This window comes from Gadus macrocephalus, chromosome 15, assembly GCF_031168955.1.
Source record: "Gadus macrocephalus chromosome 15, ASM3116895v1".
Taxonomy (NCBI): domain Eukaryota; kingdom Metazoa; phylum Chordata; class Actinopteri; order Gadiformes; family Gadidae; genus Gadus; species Gadus macrocephalus.
The window spans coordinates 15364981-15382767 of NC_082396.1; the positions used below are offsets into that span (position 1 = coordinate 15364981).

At 44.6% G+C, this 17787-nt stretch overlaps 1 long non-coding RNA gene across 1 annotated transcript; it reads right to left on the reverse strand.

Moving 5' to 3' along the window:
- Positions 1 to 579: 579 nt before the first annotated feature.
- On the reverse strand, positions 580 to 3496 carry LOC132472748 (uncharacterized). The gene is made up of 2 exons (XR_009529170.1): positions 2658 to 3496; positions 580 to 1073 (listed from the first exon to the last, which is right to left on the reverse strand). It is a non-coding gene; the product is annotated as an uncharacterized LOC132472748 (long non-coding RNA).
- Positions 3497 to 17787: the final 14291 nt, after the last annotated feature.

Genomic DNA, 17787 nt, shown 5'->3' on the forward strand with positions numbered 1-17787 from the left:
TCATGTTGGGCTGATAGAAATCGCTTTCGGAAAAAACAAATGCCATAATCAACAACTTATCGCCTTTCTATGATTTATCAGTTGCTTCAGGCAGAGACGTAAGATGCAGAGATGCTACCTTTCCAGCCAAGAGGACTCCACGTTCAGAGACAGCCCCCTTCACTTATCTAAAGCCCTCTGCACCAGTCCAGTGTTTATCTCTTCTTTCTAACAGATTTTGATCATTGAGGCTACACCGTCTCTTACTCAATGCTTCCACCTAGCTTTTCAGTCATGGATGACACCATCTTTAAACGACTGCCCTGCAGGAGGCCCACATTTTAGACTTCTCCTTTCTCGTAAACACGATTTATTTTCCGACATGAACTCCCCCTGCGTGAACATCACTTCCACAACATCGCAGCGGCAATAAACTCAGACGTTAAAATCAGTAACACTTAATCGGTTGACTTATGATATGAATATCATTCAAAGAATACAAATGGTTATTAATGGACCCAGATTTGTTTTTTATTTCTTTGTCCATTGCTCCTTCACCGATCATAAACCATAAATGTCAAGTGACTGGGCGCTTTGTACGTGTGTGTGCGTGCGCGTGTGTATGTGTGTGTGTGTGTGTGTGTGTGTGTGTGTGTGTGTGTGTGTGTGTGTGTGTGTGTGTGTGTGTGTGTGTGTGTGTGTGTGTGTGTGTCTATGTGTGTGCATGATGTGTGTGTGTGTGTGTGTGTGTGTATGTGTGTGTGTGTGTGTGTGTGTGTGTGTGTGTGTGTGTGTGTGTGTGTGTGTGTGTGTGTGTGTGTGTGTGTGTGTGTGTGTGTGTGTGTGTGTGTGTGTGTTCCGTGGCCCCAAGAAATGACCCCTCACAGCAGGGTCAATCAATGGTAAACCAAAGAAGCCATAGAATCATAGATCGCTTACCTTCTTGCACTGCCTGGAAGGGGTTATTAGGCTCAATATGTTTTACAGAATGGGTGATTTTCTCGCTCTGGAGAATGTCATCATTCAGACTGAGGTCCGAAATGGCCAGCTGGAAGATTTCCTCGTCTCTCGGGGCATTCCCTCAAAGATGGCGCCTGAGGAATTAAAATGATCACAGCGGTTATTAATAGGAACATGAGGTTTAATTTCATCTGCGTGGGACGGCCTGAGACAAAAGGGAATGTTGTTGGTTTTAGCTGCGCTGAACTGCAGAGCTGACTGCTCTATCAATGTATTGAGTAACAGCTGGTCCATGAAAGCTGTCCAATGGAGAAGGATAAATGAAGTCACACCGTTTTAAACATCGTCATTTAATATGTTGTATGACACTATGACATAGGGGTAGAGATTAAATTAGGTTGCAAGGAATTAGCACTTATAGACTTTTCAGCACCACGGACAGCGACTTTATGTCAATCGATCTTAAAAAGAATGAGAAAAAAAGGAAAACGGGAGTCACCAGTTTGGAGACATGATGATGGGTGGTCACGGTCCTTCGGGACCCTGGATAATTTTATTTTGACCGGGTCCAACCTTATATTATCCGCACGAGCACCTGCTGCTCGTCCGACTGTTGCAGTAAATTATGCGTGCAGAAAAATTGCATTGCTCGGAACGTCGTGACGTGTGTGTACGTGTGTGTGCGTGCGTGTGTGCGTGCGCATGTGCGTGCGTACGTGCGCGTTTGTGTATTTGTGTGTGTGTGTGTGTGTGTGTGTGTGTGTGTGTGTGTGTGTGTGTGTGTGTGTGTGTGTGTGTGTGTGTGTGTGTGTAGGCGCTTCGTGCGCAAGTGTGTGTTTGAGCGTGCGTGCGTGCATGCGTATACGTGCCAGTGGTGCGTAAACGCGCACGTGCGTTAATATAATTACAGACACACATAAATACCAGCCTAATACACTGCGCGCGGAGTCTTTATTTTGTGCGGCCGTGCATGTGCGCAGTCCAGATATGAAGACGGGCGTAGATTAAGGGTGGATAGGTATTTTCCATTTCATTTTCTATTTTCCATTTTCCACCTCGACACTCGGACACCTGACATGCATGTTGAAAGGTGGGAGGAGAATCCTCGAGGAGGTGACCTGTGGGGGGATGCTTCGAGAGGTCTATGCAGGCTGGTATACAAAAGGTCTCTATGCCTTCTGCATGTCTATCCCCCCAAAAAAAATCCCACTCCCTCCCATTGAAACCCCCTCGGTGGGTATTGACATTGCGATCACGTTCCGGGGAAAGTTGAGGCGTTGTGGTGGGCTGAGGGGGGAGAGGAGGCGCTCGGCTTCAGCCTTTACCCGACGCTTTCCACTGGCCAAATTCATCTCATTTTCCCCAAACGTCTCCCACCAAAGCCCCGCGCGTCGTTGCGCTCGGTGCGTTAAGACACACACTGACACGAGACGGCCTTAGAAAAAGAAACCTAGTGAGAAAGTGGGACATTTAAAATCGTAATAACTCGTATCATAGATAATAGAGGTCAACGGCATCGGTTTTAAACCGGCTTACTTCATAACTGGGCGTTAAAAGTTACACCACAAGACGAAAGTCGAACGTATCCCGGACTTGTTCCGTCCGTTCCACCGGACCCATCACCGCGTCTCTGCCGGTGCGTCGCTCCACAACACACGGTGGACACACAAACACCGCTGTAGTCAAAGCCGCTGATCATCATGCCGTAGGACTCTTACCGATGTGTATGATGGAGTCCGCTCGGGCAGAACGGCATTGCAACATCCACAGGGAGAGGCAAACGACCAGCAACTCCATCTCAGCTCAGAGTCCGAACGGATAGAAGCTCATCCGAGCCGCGCGGTGCGTCGTCCTCCCGCTGGTCCACACGGAGCGCAGCACGCAAACACACAGCCGCGCGTCGCCAACGCATGCACAACGACCCCCACACACACAAGGAGGCTTATACAGCCGGATTCAACCTATACTATCAGCCGCTATTCGATCACCGGGAGGAAAAACAAAATAGATCTAGCGAGAGGACCCGATTGAACCGCCGAAAAAAGCGAGGTGTGACTAAAAAGAGGTAAGGAGGAGGGACACACACACACACACACACACACGGTCGGGACTCGACTTTGGATTCAAATGACAGGTAGCACAAGTGTGCTCCCCTCTCGCCTTTCTCTCTCTCTCTCTCTCTCTCTCTCTCTCTCTCTCTCTCTCTCTCTCTCTCTCTCTCTCTCTCTCTCTCTCTCTCTCTCTCTCTCTCTCTCTCTCTCTCTCTCTCTCTCTCTCTCTCTCTCTCTCTCTCTCTCTCTCACACACACACACAAACACACACACACACACACACACACACACACACACACACACACACACACACTCCCCGGCGTTCAGTTTCTAAAACAGAGGATGCAGAAGCAGAGAAATGCAGAGGACGGGACACCCTCGGCTCGGACTGCGCTCTCAGAGACTCTGCACTCCCTCGGTCTCATCTGGAGCCACGTGACTGCAGAATCCCCACGACTCGGGGTCTCTCGATAGCTGCCTTGCAGGAATGGACTTTCCGCGGGGGAGGTATGATCACTCTGTCGGAGCGCAAGTTGCCATGCATTACGTAGACGAAGCTGCCCTCACCGGTAAGGATGCGATACATTCAACATGAAGCGTGGTGCAAATGCAAGTTTACTCCAAACTATGACGGTTTTTTTGGGGCGTTGCAAAAACGATACTCGACATGCAAGGTGTAAAGTCTCGTTTTTAGTGCGAGAGTTCATGCTTCCCCTTTTCTTTTCTTTTTCTTTTTATTGCAAACGGACCGCAACTCGTGTCAGTCGGACGGATGTACTACCATCAACGTAAGAGCTTCACGGCTCCTGCAACAACAATGTGATGAGAGAGAGAGAGAGTGTGTGTCCTCCTGTCAGAAAACGTCCGAGAGACACCAAGACGCATCGGGTCTTTTACGCGACCATTTTGTGCAGGAGCAAAAAATATAAAAAAATGGGGGGAGTTCTGGAAAGAACAATTCGCCAAACTACAATCGGTGATGTTTCTGTGAGCGGCTCATCTCATGCATTGATCTGCATGTCAAGAGGCTGAAGACAACTAACTGACGGCGTTTTTGCCTTTGTTTGCTGCAGGAACGGAGTAGCCCTCGCTGCTTTAACTAAGTGTGTGTGTGTGTGTGTGTGTGTGTGTGTGTGTGTGTGTGTGTGTGTGTGTGTGTGTGTGTGTGTGTGTGTGTGTGTGTGTGTGTGTGTGTGTGTGTGTGTGTGTGTGTGTGTGTGTGTGTGTGCGTGTGTGTGTGTGTGTGTGTGTGTGTGTGTGTGTGGAAAAGCTACTGCTGATACGTGATGTTTTGTATGAAAAGTCGTCCCTTTCTGCACGAGGATGCAGGCTGATCGTGGGGGGAAATGCGATGCAGCACGATAGGCATAATCTTACAATTAAAGGATATTTCTTGTGACTGTGACTAAACGGAAATATCTCTTAATTGTTGGGTTAGGTCTAACTTTCAGCACCACGGGGGCGGACAGCGCCTCGGCCAGAGCGACACAAACTCGCCTTCGATTGATTGTAACACTGTTGTTTGTCTTGCACATTAAAGATTTTGCGATCAGCCAACATGAGGATAAGATGAATCCTGTTTTATTTAACTGTATAATGTTGCACATACGGGGGGGGGGTCAGTGAAAAGCCATGAGGTATGCGAGTGAATGAGTACATTTCATGTTTAACGTTAAAACGCATGCATCGTAAAAAGAGTTGTTTACCCCGACCAAAACAATTGGAAGCAAAGGTTCACGTATTGGCCACTGGAAGTTGCCTCGGTAGCATGTAGCCCGGTCCAGGAGGTTAATTTATGCAAGAAAAGGACAAGCTTGAAAGTGGGCAGCAACAAGGCAGCGACAATGTAGCAACAAGGCAGCAACAAGGTTCAACGGAGGGCATCCATGGGAAACTCCGGAAAACAAAAGGTAAAAATAACCCAAGTTGCAGCAAATACAGGGGACTGAAAAGGGCTCATGATTCACTGCAGAGAGCCTAGGGAGTTAAGTCGGCTAACGGTCCACATCATAGGTGCCAGCTATCTTTCTCATTAGAGGGAAAGCCAGGGTTTTGTTTGGTTTATCCTTCTGCTCTTCTGTTGTGGACCGCTGCCAAGTCGTTAGTTCCACACAGGGACTGAAAAAAAACAAGGAGCCTATTGTTCCTTGACAAAAACCCAGCAAGACCAAGCCAATAAAGAATTCTCATTTAAACATTTCACTCCAGGCACCTTTTGTAAATTTTTAAAAAATTACATATTTTTTACTGAGATGCCAAATCATCAACATCAACTCCTGGACAAAGGGACGTGAATGCTAATATGATAAATAATTATCGGACTCCATTTATCATAATTTAATTAAATATTATCGTTGTACGTATAATGCATCATCAATCAGCAGATATAATGCAGATACTGAGATATACGGATGGCATTATTCGTTTTGGCACCATACACCACAGGAATATGGGATAGTAAATCAGCACCATTCAACAGCTTTGTCCACAGTTGAGCCATTGTATTATCTTCAAAATTGCTTCTTTAACTCTGATTATAAGTGATGCAGAGGGTCATGTTTAGGTCTGTCTTGTACTTTGTCTGTACCACTGTTGCCTTCAGTAGGGGGCTTAATATTGACGGCTTGCGGTAGAGTGAGGCTCAAAAGATCAATTTCGGGCACCTGGCATACACACACACATCAAAAATACACAATGTGTACGCATGTTTGTCTGTGTGTCTGTCTGTCTGCTTGGCTGTCTGTCTGCAAGTCTGTCTGTCTGAGTGTCTGCATGTCTACGTGTCTGTCTGTGTGTGCGTGTGTGAGTGTGTTCGGCGTGCATTTTGTCCACGTCCTTACATTAACTATATTCAAAATTAATAGTGTGCGGCTCAATATTGTGAACCATATTAACAAACGATGCATATCTAATCAACAACAGAGCAGCCATAAAATCAAATGCTTACACCTTTACACCATGCTATGGCTTTGATTCACCATAGCTCAATTAATGAAGCATATTCAAGGTCGCCACACAGGGTTGATCTTTCAAATTATTTATTAGTAAAAGAGGTATCAGTGGGAATGAATATATGAATAAGTAAAACAATTGTAGTCTGAAAGTCTGGCCAGAAACAAGCCACGGCAGGGATCCGAGGTCAGACACTGTCTCAATCTTAACTATCAAAGGAAGGGAAGAAAATAAAACATCAGAGTAGCACACAGAATGCTAGCAGACCACCAAACGTTAGAAGATACAGGTCGAAACATGCTTTGCCTAACTGGTTCTCGGGGGAGGTGGATAAACAGTGTGTTGTTGTAAAGGAATCCACGCCAGTCTGCCTGGAAGATCTGTTTATTGGGGAGACGTGTGCGCCAAACATTTACACTAAGCAAACGCAACGGAGAGTACCAGGGGGAGAGAACAGGCACAGAGAGAGGGGGAGGAAGGCAGAGAAAGGGGCAGACTGATAGGATTCAACATAATTGAAAAAGAAGCATCACTGGAATGAAAGCAGGAGAGAGCAGAGAAACGGGAGGAGGAGAGAACATAAAAACACTGACTCAATGTTATTAAACCTTTCCACAGCCTCTAATTTCAGTCACATTTCGTTAATTAAATTAAAGTCTTACCGCCATAAATACTGGGTGCCATTTCAATGCAGAAATTCTATAGGGAACTAATTTATTGAATATACTCTCTTATGAATACAATGCATATCAAATCTGATCCAATATGGTGTGTTCGTTAGTATCATGAGTAGGTAGTATCAATATGGCTGTCTTCACATGGCACAGACTTGAAATTGGCACCCGGATATGAGCATGGTTTATCAATTTCATTTCGATCTATAATTCACATTTTAAAGGCGCATCAGTCTGCAGGGACGACTCTGTATTATTCCTAAGAATAATTATTTGAGGGGTGTAAAGCTACCAAAAAGACAAATGACACAATCATGGCTGTAATATGCATGGGCCCCATGCCACCTAGCCCCATTTGTGAGCCAGCATGCTGCTTTTTCTGGGTCACATATTGATCCCATTGAAAACATTCTGGGAGAACACCAAAAGGGATGTTTAGCCCACTTGGAAGGATCACTAAAGCACCAGGGAAGCACTTTGGGCTCCCATTTCAAAAATTGCTTCCCAAAAGGTTTCAGATTCAAAAGTGAACTGGGGAGAAATGTGGTTTAATTCCTTGGTGTGGAGAAATGTGGTTTAATTCCTTTTCAGGTCTACCCATATCTCAGATTGCAACTATTCCCAGCAGAGAGGTAGCACCTAAATGCCGAAGGAGGAATATCATGGTCACACAAACCAAGTGTGATATACATTTATGGCTGGGTCAATGGAGAGGAAAGGCATAGACAACTATAGCACGCTAATCTGGTAATTAGCTCTCGGTAGTCCATTGGCGTGATAACGCTGGTGGAACCCTCATTGTGTGTCTCTTTTGTAGGGTTTCTGTGTTTGAATCCCCAACTAAACAAAACAGTCAGCATATCTTCATGCTTACAGCATTTATTATACACTGGAGACATAAACTATGTTGCTCATTTCTTATTTTGGCTCATTTGTTGGTTCAGGAGCAGGTCGCCCTGCTTCTCTGCCTTGTTCCCTTGGTTTACCTATCATTTGAATTCTTGCCTTATCAGCCCCATTTCCCTCGTCTCTGTTTCCTCATCATCTGATACAGCATGGAGTTCAGCATCCAGTCTTTTAGTTATGATCCATTCAAATATACACTCTCTCAGCGTGTGTATTACGGCATACGCTTCGAAATTCCAATCGATTAATTTACTTTGACGTCAACGATCAAACTGCTGCTACCATTACAATACACGCCAACGCAGCAGAATAGAATTCTATTCTATAAGCTTTAAATATTTACTCCAAACAAAGTCTACATTAAAGCGTTGCGTGTCATGTAAATGTAATAATCATGAAGTGGTTATGTTCCATTGAGAAACGTACAAGCTTGTCTTGTCTAATGGACTGATTTAACAATCTACCTTGGCTTAACCTTTTGACTGTTATCACCAGACTATGAAAAGGAGACAGACACAACGTACGGCCGCCAGCAGCTAGCCACCAGACACATCACAATGAATCCCCTCCGCTCTCAATCGTCACAGAAGTGTTTCCCTGGCACGTCTCCCATGTCACTTGATCTATCAGCGACAGAAAAAGACAGATAGACACACACACACACACATGCACACACAGTCATACAAACACGCACACCACAGATCGCAACGTTAAGTATGACGCGAAGGAGGCAGGGGAGTGTTTTTGGTACAGCAGTTTGAGGGGGGGTTGCGTGTGTCTGTAGTCAGCAGAGTGGTCTCTCACCGGGGTTGATGACACTCTTTAATAATGGGAGTGGATGGTGAAGGGGTATGAATCTGTGTAGTTGGCGGGCTCCGCCTGTCGCATTGTGAGCCTGAGATATAATTGGATCAAGCTCTTGCACCAATTTGGAAGGTGGGGTAGCAGAAAAATAATAATAAATAAAAAGATTCAAGAACTATTCATGCCAGGCAGATATGTGTGGTGAATAGTAATATGTGTCTGCAGCACTAGAGGTGAATAAGCACGGCGCTCCCTGGCAAATACACAGCCCCAGGTAACATTATAGATTTATCATGTCATGGGAGGATAGGCAGGACCAGCTCTGCATTTCAACAGCAACACATGGATACCTGACTTGTCTGTACTGCGCGCCATTCAATGTTTTATTAATTGTCTTATAAAAATTAACAAATGAAGATGGAGGATAATTGCTGGATAACATAAGAAAAGAAAAATCCATGTTTGGGAGGTTGGTCCAGGATTATAAATATGTTCCATCGTGGTTTATAATAAGGAAAGTTCCATGGGGCTGCTTATCGTAGAAGAAAATCGTGCATTTGTTATGTGCCTATTTCAGAGCAGGAAATGTGGCCATTTTGGGAAGCCAAGTCTAGGGGTATTCAGAAGTGATGTGTTATCTTTTTTTTCATTAGACCTGCATATTTCCCACCGGACACAGGTTTCTAAACTCACCCCCCCATCTCATCTACATTTACATCTCTCATCTTTTCAGCGAGTCAAAAAGACAGGGATTGGATGTGAGTAAACAAGACCACGAAAGCAAGCGAAAAAAGCAAGACGCCGGATGAATTGAACAGCGGCCAGTACAGAAAGGAACACTGCGTGATATGTATTGTTTGTCTGTGCGTCTATGTGGATATGGAACTCTCCAGAGGATCCCCTGTCAACAATAACTACATCAATAACATTAGCTCTCATTTTTCATATTATATGAGAGAGAGAGAGAGAGAGAGAGAGAGAGAGAGAGAGAGAGAGAGAGAGAGAGAGAGAGAGAGAGAGAGAGAGAGAGAGAGAGAGAGAGAGAGAGAGAGAGAGAGAGAGAGAGAGAGAGAGCAACAGCGATAGAGAGATGCAAAAGCGAGAGAGAGGCAAGAGGGAGAGAGAAGCAAGAGCAAGAGCGAGAGAGTCACAGGGCCCTATTTTAATGGTCTGAAACGCAAGTGAGAAGCGCCAAGTTCAAGTAGCTTTGTGGGCGGTTCTATGCGATGTCGCTAGTTTACCGGCGCGAAAAATGACTCTTGCGCCCGGCGCAAATCTAAAAAGGGTTGGTCTGAAGTAGCCTAATTACCCGTAGGTGTGGTTTGGGCGAAACGTGCAATATACCAATGAGAGTGCCAGCTCCCATCCCCTTTAAGAGCCATGACCGATTTGAATCTGACGAGTTGATATTTTGACAGCGCGTCTGCAGTCTCCGATGAGACAGATGCATATGAATTACAAACTTCAATAATAAATTATATATTATTTAATAAATAAATAAATAATATGGCCTAATTCACACATGGAATAAGGTTTTCTTCCACAACTTCCAATGCTGAGTCCTATTTAATGTGTTTCAATTTAATGATATACGCAACACATTATAAACATTGTTTCTTATCAGTATTGTATGCATTATCGTTATCGGCATGTGTTTCTAATACGCATGTGTCCCCCCGTTAATATACATTGCCATGGACTGTATTATGCGTTACGTGTTTAATTTGCGTGTGTTTAAACAGATGGATGCACACACACACGCGTGCCGCGTGCGTGTGTGGGTTACACATACACACACGCCCGCCCACATTAATTGATTATTTTTAACACTCACTCGCGGTAAAACAATGTTTTCTAACGATCAAATACTCATCAATCCTAAAAATTATGGGCATGTACACGATGTCTGTGTCAAGAAAATATGTGTTTGCTGTACGGTGTTTGCAGATGCATTGAATTAAAAGTACTGCTTATTACCGCTGTATCAGCTGTTCTTTCCCAAATAATTTACCAAGAATGTGTGGCTAGGTAGATGAGAGAAGCAAAGTGTATGCGCGAGGTGCACAAGCAACATTATGCATGCACCCTTAAAATAGCATCTGAACAATGCGCCACTGACTTTAAACCAGGCATTTCCTGGTTTGTGGCGCAAGTGGTTTCTGAAACCGCAAAATAGCACCAGGGAACGTTTGCACCAGAACACGCCTCCTCCTCCGCCGAGCCGCCCCTTGGGGCGCAAGATTATTCCCTAATTTACCGACGCGTGGCGCAGGAGGGAAAAGAACGCTCTGCGCCAGTTGCAAACTAGCAACGACACATGCGCCAGTGTTTAAGTCAATTGCACCGGATGCAAGACAGGGCCCAAAGACACATTGTTGCTCTTCATGGTGCTGAAATCTAAAAACACATACAAACTCTTCACTCTATTATATACACATGAACGCTGGTATCTAGGTGGGATTTGGATGTCCAAACAACAAGAGAGAGAGACAGACAGACAGCGTGCGTGCGTGCGTGTGTGTGTGTGTGTGTGTGATTCACTCTTTAGTGACAGGTGAGGGAACCAATCCCTCTAGAGATAGAAAGGCAAAGGGAACTAAACTAATTAAGATGAGGGATTGCAGATAAGAACCACAGTTTAATTCTGTGCCCAATTTATCGAGAGTTACAAGATAGTTTTTTGTTTGTCACACAGCATGACATGATCACACATTGTTATCACCTTTTTAATTATTATCCATTATAGGGCCATTACCTTTTACAATGTTCCATTGAAATTGTTTATTGTTTTAATGATTTGTTTGTTGATATATTTATTGTGTTCTTCGGTGATGCAGTCATCTTACAATGAAAACCTAGATAGTTTGAAGAACAATATGGCATGGCATCTGGTTAGATGGGCCACATGATATTTAATAGTCCCATACGATTTGATTGAGCTGCAACACAAATCCGACACTTCCACTCCCATGTGTCGCTGCGCTACGACTAATTGGATGTATGGCTGTGTTCAGACCTTTTCAGACTTTTCTAGAGAGCAAAGCACCAAAAGTGACATTGCATTGTCAAAGCAATTTGTGCCATTTTCACATGCATCCATAACCCCTTGGGATGACTTTCACAACACAGAGACAACCCAGACGAAGGGAGATGTAGATTATTATCCCCTTATGATGCTGATATTATTCACGGATCATGTTTAGTGCCTTGAATCTGCTGCTATGAATTAAACTGCTTTCAAGTCAATGGATAGTGATTCAGAAGATTCTCCCCACGTGGCGAGTAGGAACAGGCTGTGTTCCGGTTTAATAAAAAAATAAAAAAATAAATCCTCTCGGCCCCTTAGACACACCCTTCACCTCAGGATTCAACGATTTGCCACGAGGGAGAATACAAAATAAATAAAGAAGACAACAATGTGAAGCATTTCCAGGAATGCTGTTCAATGCTACAGGGTTTCTCTCTGCTCGCCCTTTCCCTCCCCCTCTCATCCCCGTAGTCTTCACACTCTGAACCCACTGCCTTAGGGCCTCATGACAGAAGGAATCACAGCAATAAGCACTGCGCTGATACCAAAACCACAGTTGGCTTCACGTTCCACTCCGCTGCCCTGGGAGTGAAGAGACTTCGTGAGAGGAGGGGGAGAGGAGGAGAGAAAGTACTTTTGCTGTCTCTTCTCGCCGAGATTAATGAACATGTGATCGTATCTGTCACACTGCACACCAAAGCAATCTGAAATATTTTTTATTAGAGAGAAATATAGCCGCTTTGGTATGGATAATGAACTGAACTGATTATCTCAGTGATGTTAAAATACTCAGTTCAATTGAATAGTCCGGAGGTCTATTTAAGGACTTCATTTTCCGATGACACGGTTTTGGTGAGGAGCAATTGTGGGAGGGCTGGGCAATCATCATGTCAATCAACGGTTGATAAAGACATGTTGCGTCTTTCTGATCAACATCCAGCCTGACGAGGAAAGGCGGAAGTTTGAGTGAGAGTGCAACTTTCTCAAAGGTATGTATTTCGCATTCCCCGCACAGGAAATCCAGAGACAAGGCGTAAATGCTTGAGTGCAAGTCCAAAGTCAATGGTTACATTGGGCACGCTGTGCAGACCATACACGAAAAAAAAGAAAGTTGGCGAAGGGGAAAGACTGTAAACAGGTTAAAGAAAGAAATGCAATCTGCTAAATATTTACCGAAAGAGCAAACTGAAAAGCCCCGCAGGTGTTCAGACGATCCTATCGCAATCACTCTTTTCATATTCCTTTATTTCCAGAGATAGGAGGGTCGGCTTCAAACGTTAGAGGAAAGGTAAAGAGAAAATAAGTCTATCAGCCGTTTCTTTTGAAGTGTTCAAAGAGATGCACAACACCTTGAACTCGTTGAAAATAGAAAACTCGATATCTACACGTTCGACCAATAGGTGAATCCATTAACATGCATCTCATTAGCCAAGAAGTTGGTATTTTTTAACAGCATATTCCCTTTAAGATGACCGCGTTGACACTCTTCCTCGGTTTGTTGTGCTTCCACACGGCAGCATTACAGCACTGATGTGAGCTGGTGTTTACCGTGGTTATTAAAGCAAATGTGAAACGCGTACTGGTGATATTTTCCAGCATTACAAGGCTGGCATCAGGTTTCTCTTGTGGTCCGCCTCCGGCTCTTTGGAGGGAACAATATTTTATGTTCCCTCCCTGTCTACCTTGGCTGCAGGTAGCGAACCTTTTGCCAAAAGATGATAACAGCATTACTCACAATGACTAGGACACAAAGAAGTGTGTCAGAGTGTGTGTTTGTGTGTGTGTGTGTGTGTGTGTGTGTGTGTGTGTGTGTGTGTGTGTGTGTGTGTGTGTGTGTGTGTGTGTGTGTGTGTGTGTGTGTGTGTGTGTGTGTGTGTGTGTGTGTGTTTGTGTGTGCGTAGGTGTTTGTGCGCATCCTGTGTGTGGAGGAGTGTTTGGATGTAGTCCATTTTTAAAGATACGACTGCACGTCTAAAGACACCACGTAATAAAATTTGACTTTTTCCTCTTGTTGGCTAATTGCCAAACACCATATATATATAAAATGAGTACCGCACTCACATTGCGCGCGCTCAACCTCTAGTGGGTCATGAGTTTGATTCAGAATCCATTGATTGTCTTTGCACACATGACAATTTAATCTATAGAAACTCCTCTCAGTGTACCAAAAAATTAAGTGTGTGATAAAAGCACAAAATAAATAAGTAGACCCAACCACACAGTGAAGTGAACTGGTAACATTGTATTGCAAACAACTTCACAGGGCAATATGTATCACTTTTTCGTCAGCAACAGTGCACTTAGAGCAGTTCTGAACACACAATGTTGTCCGTCAGGCCGTCCTCGTGGTCTCCAACAAACACCCTTACACCACTGGCAGGCTTGCCTCTTTGCTAAGGCAGTGTAGAGCTGGCCATGTGCGAACACACTTTGGGGCAGGAACACTCCACTCTCGATAATTTTCTTAACGTCTTACCTGGGTGACTGTCGCTGCGGTGTGTACGCGTGCGTGTGTGCTCTTACCTGCGCGTGTGTCCATGGCGGAGCCATTTTGTTTAAAAACATAACGTCTTACCTGTCTGTCCGCGCACACACCCGTCCGGTGTCTGCGCGTGCTTGTGTGGGATTGTGTGTGCGCGCGTGTGTGTGTGCGCTTCCGTGTACGTGTCGCTGCCTTTGTCTTGACGTGCGGTGTGTGCGCGTGCGTGAGTGCGTGTATGCGTGTGTGTGTGTGTGTGTGTGTGTGTGTGTGTGTGTGTGTGTGTATGTTTCCGTGTATGTTCATGCGCATGTGCGTGTGTGTGCGTTGTGTGTATACGGTGTATATGTGCGTGCTTCCTGCTATTATAATTGTAAGATAATATATATAGATATGTATACATATATTTATAACAATTGTAGCTGAAATGATGTTGTTGAGATTATGTTGTTTAATTCCATGTTGGCAGAAACCCATTGAATAATAATAGTATTTCATGGAATAATGATGATAATCGTGTGTTGTTTCTGCTCTCCCTTCATGTGATGCCTTGACAGCTGGCCCAACACACAGCTGGCTAATGCCAAGTTTAGTCCACTTTGCACAAGTTAATCCAATTCTGCAGGATTCAAGCATATCCGTAATGCTTTTAAACAGGGGCTTGAATGCAATTAAGCTTGGCGTTAAAAAACTGACCATTAGCTCCTGCTAATCTCTGAGAAACTGAACATTTGAATGAGACATGATTTTTGTTGAATTCAGTCCATTGTATATGTGTATCTCAGAGTTAACGTCTAAAAGATTTTCCTGGATCAACAATGGAAGCCACCCCCCTACCTGAAACCCAGTAGAGGGCTGACACCCCCTTACCTGAAGCCCTAGACCTAACCTAGAGGAACACAATGCAACAGGAATAACAGGTGCCTGACTTGCAAACAGATGAAAACAACAGAAACAAAGCTTTAAAAAGCTTAAGGCTAGTCTTACAAGGGGATTGCCGTATTTTTAAGAATTCAAAATTTGGTTTTAAATGTTGCCATGGCGTATAATCAATGTGCTGGATGTGTGATTTACGCATAAAGCCGAAAATCTCCAAAATCAATCTGGAAGTGGAAACAAAAAATCAATAGCAAACCACAAAATCAAACCACCACAAGACAAACAGCGTGCGAGAGAGAGAGCGAGAAAGAGAGAGGGAGGTAGAGCAAAAGAGAGAGAGAGAGAGAGAGAGCAGAAGAGAGAGAGAGAAAGCGCAGAAGAGAGAGAGAGAACAGAAGAGAAAGAGCGTAAGAGAGATAGAGAAAGCGTGCCCAAGAGAGAGAGAGAGAGCAAAACAGAGAGAGAAAGCGCAGAAGAGAGAGAGAGAGAGAGAGAGAGAGAGAGAGAGAGAGAGAGAGAGAGAGAGAGAGAGCAAAACAGAGAGAGAGAGAGCAGAAGAGAGAGAGAGCGAGAGGGAGAGAGAGAGAGAGCGAGAGAGAGAGAGAGAGAGCGAGAGAGACAACTCCAGAATTTCACAGTGTCTCTCAGGAGTTGGTAGACCACAGCTGTTCAATAATCAAACCCTGGCACTGCGCTAGTGTATGTTTCTCTTTCCTCTTCTGTTTTTCATGCTGGGAGGTGTGTGTGCGGTCACCTGTGTGTGTGTGTGTGTGTGTGTGTGTGTGTGTGTGTGTGTGTGTGTGTGTGTGTGTGTGTGTGTGTGTGTGTGTCTGCTCAGCTGCGTGAGTGCGTGTGTGTGTGTGCATGGATCACCAAGCTGCTGAGCCCTGGCAGCTTGTGTTGCAGACACTCTCTGCAGACCCTGGTTTTCCTCCAGCAGAGTGACAACGATCAGCCCACTGGGGCCCGTAATGCAAACAGGTGGGTTACAGGCGGCATCCTGAACAGGCAGGCTTAAACATTGCTCTGTTTAATTGATACATTGGCCCTGCTGCGTTTCCAAGGGTTGCATATAATTTGTGTTTGTGTGCACACATTTCAACTCGCTCGGCTAAAACCGTTGTCGTGGCACGTCTCATTCTTCAGCCTCTGTACCACTTGTTGGAGTCAACTAACAGTGTTTGCAACGCAAGCGAAAACCCAAGACAATGTTCCTTCGTTCTAAAAGGTTTACTTGAAATTCTTCAAATTAAATACACGTCTTCACACGGTATAATGTCTTACGCACGGTCAAAATACTGTGTAGCTTCGATCAATGTCAAACTCCAAACTGTATTACGTCACCGCCGTTACCGTTATAACTATACAGTGATGTCATTACGTAAAAATACCAAAACTTAGAAAATAACATATTTAACATTTTTACATCACTAAATTATGCATTTTAACAGATTTACACATTATGAATTAACATGAAATTAATGTTAGAATTTTTTAATCATTTTAAACTAAATATTTATTATAAATCAAAGATTGGCATATTAGCTCTTAAGGCAACCACACACCGGACCAACTGCCCGATTCGCGTCTGTAAATGAAGTCGGGCTATTTAATCTGGCCGACTCGAACACCGACATGGGCGGTACACACCTACGGGTATACAGCCGACGCCGGATGTTTCGCGCTTGCGGCCAAAAAACCAACAGTCAGAATGGTAAAAAAAATTACAGACTCGAATGGCCGATTACACATGTTGAATCAGCTGAAATGACCGCCGACGTGGCCGATTTGAGCGACCACACCAAATAGACTTATGTCACCGACGCCGATTTTCTCACCGACGCCGATTTTCGGTCCAGTGTGGGCTTACCTTTACACTACCCGGCCCCGAATTGGTTAGGCAGGTGGACTTAGCAATTACAAACTAAAACATCAAGAGCCAAAATGAAACAACGTCCAACTCAAACTGCTTTTTTGTGATTCTTTCCACCCTTTTTTAAATGTTCTCTCCTGACACTGCTTCTTCTTACAAGCACAGTTTGTTAACAGGCCTCTCCAAGAGACTGGTCTTGGTCTTTATCTTCACTCTTCGAACGGCTCCGCTGGGGTCCGGTAAGGTTTCAACCACTCTCCCCATGAGCCAGGAGTTTCAAGGTGAAGAACTGTCCACTAACAACACAACATTTCCAGTCGATTTCTTTGTGGTCTCGACCACTTCTGCCGTTCTTGGCGGAGTGGGAGGTACTCACGGGTCCATTCAGTCCAGAACAAGTCTGCTAGATACTGGACTTGCTTCCAGCGTTTTCTTGTGAATGTGTCGTTTTTGCTGAAAATGCCTGGAGGCATGGTGGGTTGCGACTTCAGCAGCAATAAATGATTGGGGGTCAGAGGCTCGAGGTCATTCACATCGTCCGAGATACTTGTGAGAGGCCTGCCGTTTATGATGCTCTCAACCTCGGACAGAACTGTCTGAAGACAATCATCATTCACAGCTTGTTCTTTCAACAAAGAATTGAGGATTCTTCGCACTGTTCGAATCTGTCTTTCCCAAACCCCAACCTGGTGGTAAGCTGCCGGGCTGTTGAATATCCACTGTATCCCCTTTGGTTGTAAGACTCTTTCGATTTTGTCATGATCAAGGAGTTGAATTGCTTCCCTCATCTCCCTTTCAGCTCCAACGAAGTTTGTGCCGTTTTCAGAGCGCATGATAGTAACCTGACCTCTTCTAGACACAAAACGCTGAATCGTGTTAATGCAGGGGTCTGTAACGAGGCTGTCTGCCACTTCGATGTGCACGGCTTTAAGGGTAAGGCAAGTGAACAGTAAGCCATATCTCTTGACTGTACTCCGGCCTCGCTTAATATCGAACAACCCGAAAAAATCCACACCGGTGTTCGTAAAGGCAGAAAGAGGCAGTCTTTTGTTCTCCGACTCTTCCACTGATCCGGCGACACACTGCACACTTGTGGCTTATTTTTCAGATAGCAGAATTGGTTTGTGGGATTCAATACTTACTTCTTACTTGTGCCATGACATAACTGCGTCCGCAATGTCCTGTTCTTTGGTGTATGAGT